Source organism: Herpailurus yagouaroundi, unplaced genomic scaffold (assembly GCF_014898765.1).
Source record: "Herpailurus yagouaroundi ecotype Mexico unplaced genomic scaffold, PumYag 100, whole genome shotgun sequence".
Lineage (NCBI taxonomy): Eukaryota > Metazoa > Chordata > Mammalia > Carnivora > Felidae > Herpailurus > Herpailurus yagouaroundi.
The window spans coordinates 74,881,190-74,886,500 of NW_024412391.1; positions in this window are offsets into that span (position 1 = coordinate 74,881,190).

Below are 5,311 nucleotides of genomic sequence, written 5' to 3' on the forward strand. Positions count from 1 at the left end.
AAACAGAATAAAATGGTGATTACAGGAGATGAGGGCAGGGAGGTAAGGCAGATGTTTTTTAAGAGTACGAACCTACAATGACTACTAAGTAACTCGTAAAGATTGATGTACAACTTAGTGAAAATAGACAATGTGTTATTATAATCCTGAAACTTCCTAAGAGACTAGAACTTCATTCCAACCACTAAAAAGATAATTATGTCATGTGATAGAGGTGCTAATTACTGCTATAGGGTCAATCATATTACAATATATAAATGTATCCAATTCACTTAAATTTAAATTAACCTTAAATTCACACAATGTTATATGTGAAATGTGTTTCAAATTAAAAAAAATGATTAGACATCTGGAGCACAGTAGACATAGATGTAATGGTGAAGCAGATGGTGATATTGTGTAGAATCATTGAGTCAATTATCTACACCTGAAACTAATACAATACCATATGTCAACTGCCCTTCAATATTATTATTATTATTATTATTATTATTATTATTATTATTAGAAGAAGAAGAAGAAGAAGAAGAAGAAGAAGAAGAAGAAGAAGAAGAATTAGTTTGACCAACACAGGCAAGGGGAGGAAATCTCAAATCCTATGGTTATTTCACTTGTCTCTAAATCAGTATAGTCTGTAATCTGAAGAAATTGTAATGGGAAATATTTCTTCAAAAAAAAAAATCAATTCTTTACTGCCTTGATATTTCAATCTCTTTGTGATGAAATGCTATTACATTCAAATGCCATAAAATTTAAGGAAACAGCAAAATTGCAAAATAATCAGCAAATTTACATTATTGGTTAAAGGTAAGTACACATTAGATGCCATATGTGTGTATATATGTACATATATGTAAAGCAAGCGATAGAAAGAATAGCTTAACTACAGTTCTAACAGTGACTATTAATATATCATGCCGCACATGGGGTCTGCATAGATTTTTTTTACTGCATTCTTTGTCAATTAAAAATAATTACAAATGCTGTGAAACAAAAATTGAAAATGAGGGGAATTATCAATAAAAAACCCAGGAGAATGATTAAGCTAAACCTGCAAGTCTGTTTTTTCAAGCTGATCTAAAAAAATTCAAATTGTGTTATCAAAACTACAGTGGGTGTTTCTCAATACCTAGTGCATGTCTTAATAATCTCTCACAGTGATGTCTCAGGGCCACTCCACTGTAAGGTATGCCATTAGGGTGGTAAGTGATACTAAATTATTAAATTAGAACATGGCCCCATCGGCTAGTTGGCTGCTGATTTGAGCATGTGTGGGTCACTCCCTCTAATCTAGAAGGAGTGTAGACCTAAGTTGCGCCCAACCTTGCTGTACTTGTTTCATGGGATATTGAGAACTTGAGTTTGTACTTTCATTCACTCTATGACATTTGCAATCATTCACTCTATGAATCTGGAGCCCTTCAAACACAAACGCTGCCCTTCTGGTGCTAAGATCAGAGAAAGTCACAGTTCAGTAACAACGGGGTATTTAAAGCACTGTCTCTATTCAGGTGAGTATTCAGAACAACTCTTAATCTCTTCTTACACTGCCATTGATTGCAGTAAGGGACTGTGGTCTTCACTGGAGAAATTCCATCAACTCTCTGCAGCCTGTTCTATTTCTCCTAGCCTACCAAAAATTAGTATCACTGCTTCAAAAGCGGAGTCCAGTTCTCATTTATTTTGTGTGTTTCTCTTCCAGGTTATTCTTAAATATGCATTATGAACAATTATTGGTGTATCTTTCATGTGCTATATAAAAATAACTTATGGAAAAATATTCACTAATGCTCTGGCTTTCATATGTTTAATTAGAGAAAAATATGTAATATTACTGAACTTAATCTAAGGAACTCACAAATAACCACAGAATGTCTTACTGTGCTTTCCTTACGCAGTGTCTAAATCTTTGTTACTATTCTCACAGGATATTCGTTTCTTATTATTTCCTCTCTTAGGCACAGAGAGCTGATTATATATCATATTCGTTGCTCAGGTCTTGAAAATTACAACAGATACTTATTCTCTCAGTTTTAGAAGTCAGAAGTCTGCAATCAGTGCCAGCACCGCACACCCTCCAAAGGCTCTGAGGGAAATCCTTCCTTGCCTCATCCAGCTTCTGGTGGTTCCAGGCATTCCTTGGCTTGTGGCAGCTTCTCGTTTCTTCTCTGTCTTTACATGACCTTTTCCTGTGCGGGTCTTTTCTGTCTCTATCTCTTATAAGGGCCAATAGATTCTTATATCCAATTTGATATAGTTGACAGCCAATTGGACTGCTCTTCCTGGGTAAAGATGTAGGAGAGGATATGGTACAACCACCAGATTCTGTGTTCATGACTGATACATTCTTTTTTGCCTGGGCCGTGAGAGTTGACTGTAGCTCAAACTAAACCCATTTGCACAAATTACCTTCGGGTGAAGGAAGCTCTTTTGCCCTCAAGTTACACACACTCAACCTGCAGATAAGGAGGTTATGAGGACTTGGAGCATCAACCTCATTTCAGTCCATCTCTGAGGGGCCATCCCAGTGGCAGAGCTTTCCATAACATTGACTGAAATCTCTGTTGGAACGGTATGACACAGCCCTCTGCACAATGCTGCTTCCTTCCTCCATACCTTCCTTCTTTCTCTTCTTCCTTCTCTCCTTCCTTCCCTCCCTCCCCCTTCCCTCCCAGGTGTTGTTCCTAAGAGCACTTCCCAATAAACCACTTATATCCAAGAATCTGTTTCAGAGTCTCCCAAAGAACCCAGCCTAGGAAAATAGACATCTCTAAGAGTCATGCAGGAAAACAACTCTGATTGTAATATATCTTCTGCCACCTTGAGTTTCCTCCTTCTCTTGGAACAGTTGTACCCCCTTTCAGCTTAGTAAATGGAAGTATCATGCTCAGAGTTCTCAAGCCAAAACCTTGAATTATTGAAGTCCATGCCCTTTTCTCTCACCAATATTTTACTTTGAGCAATTTTACTTCTAAATCACATTGTCTGTCGACTTTTCTCCGTTTTCCTCACCACCCCTCCTAGTGTGACCAGCACCTCTCCCTGAACTATTCCCGTTATTTGTACTGTGATTCTAAGCAACTTACTTAACCTTTCTAAGCCTCCACAAACTGAAAAGAGTAATAGTACCAACATAATAATAGTACTGACATTACAGCTGTGATTAAATGGCTTAATAAATATGAATGTTAAATTAATACTTGGTATATAGTAAGTACTACAGTGTCAGTCACTAGCAAGATCCTGAAATTTAATTAGGTCACTTTTTATGGCAGGAAAAGTGAATTCGTACAAGTGAATGAAGAGAATTAACTGTGGACATCTCCAAAGTTTGTCTTTGTCCTCACTATCAAACATTATACATCTCCATTGCATATAATTGCCCAATATTATTCCACATAGAAGAATTTTAGGACATTTGTTATTTTTAAGTATGTAATATTTACTTATAATAGTAAAGTAAATGTTTTATAAAATAATGTTTTTTTCTAATATCAGTTATATTAATTTATCTAAATGTCTGTAATTCAAGAACAAGTAGTCTAGTTGCTCCCAGAAGCACATTCCAGGAGCACATTTTGGGTTTATTGTTTCCATTTTGTGGCATTACCCCTGCTGTGAATTTGCTTACTGTTTAATTTCTTTAAAAATTCCCAGATGTACATAAATACATACTTGACTCTTAGTTTCTTCTTGTCCATCCCTTCCCGTTCTTAGTGGTGACTCAGTGGGAAAATAATTCTCAAATTTTGCTGATATTGTGGTTCAAATGTGGTGTTCAAAACTATGAGACACGGGCATGTATTAATGATCTACCACCATGTATTTTCCTAGATAAAATAGGTACTAATACCATAAATTAGGTAATACCATTTTACATGAGAATCAGAGTTTGACAAGAACCCTAAGATAAGAACTCAGTAACTTTAAATCCCAAATCATGGATAAGTAGAGCATTTTATTAAATCATTCCATTACTCTTAACAGCAGTAAGGTAATGAGTTCAGCAAATAAGGTTATAATTTGTTTTAATATACCCATTGGAAAGCATTTGTTCAAGTTTCATAGAACCGGGCCATGTCCATTTCAAGAGTTCATACTTATATTGCTCCTACTATATTTTTATTCCCATTGCCTTATTCTTGCTCATGTATCCAATCAACAAGCTGTTAATGTTTACATATTTTATACAGAAACTCTGCCGAGTACTTGAAAAATAATTAGTGAAATATGCTCTCTTCTCTTAATCCAATTGCTGTCATGACCTACTCTGCATCTGAAGTTCAGAAAAATGTAAGGACCAGAGAAATAAGTGTGACAATAGTGGCAAAATGCTTCACAAAAAGGCACAGAATTTATACTTCAGGAAGATCCCACTAGTATTTAGTTCTAATATAGGTCAGAGTAGAAAATCCAACATTAAAAAAAAGTACTACCCGAACACAAAAACAGAACATGCTTGAATAGCCTCTTTGGCCACTGGGGGCTAAAGTTTTAGATGTGTTGTTTTAAACTATTTGTGGAGTAGCCTGAAAAATTGCCACTTTTGTGTCTTGAGCAGGAGGGAGTTCCTTGTGTTCTAGGTTACAATCAGTGCAAGTACCCCCACTATTCAGTCTTATAAACGTGAAGATCCATGGGACCTCAAAACACCTGTATCAAATTTAGATTCTTAGTAGATATCATGAGTTGACCCAGTAGCTTGTTTATGTAAATGTGTTTAACTTTCAGCAAGCAAATTGTCTTATTGGGGATCGGGGGACTAAATAAGAAGCAAACAATAACAATGAGTTCACTTGCCAAGGTATAAAGTAGCTATAGGATATTTCTCTATCTCTCAGCAGGAAAATTCAGACGGAATTATGCAGATTTTAGAACCAAATAATAGTACTTGAAGTCATAGGTTTAGATTTGGTAGGTGGGGGGGAGGCAGGTATTTAACCTAATGAGTCTTTTGGCCCCTACACTTTCTTTTACACCAATTTTGTTTAAATTTCTTATAAATGTCAATTTTTAGGGGAACCTGGGTGGCCTAGTCACTTAAGCTTCTGACTGTGGGTTTTGGCTCAGGTCATGAGCTCGTGATTCCGGAGTTGAAGCCCCTCATTGGGCTCTGTGCTGACAGCACAGAGCCTGCTTGGGATATTCTCTCTCTCTCCCCCGACCACTCTCTCTGTACTTAAAGTTAAAAAGTTTAAAAATAAATACATAAATATAGATTTTTAAAGAATATAACATGTTTTTGAGAAATATTAATTTAGGTGAGTGTGCCCAAATTGTAACAGGACTGAGTTTCACACAGAGTTGTGAC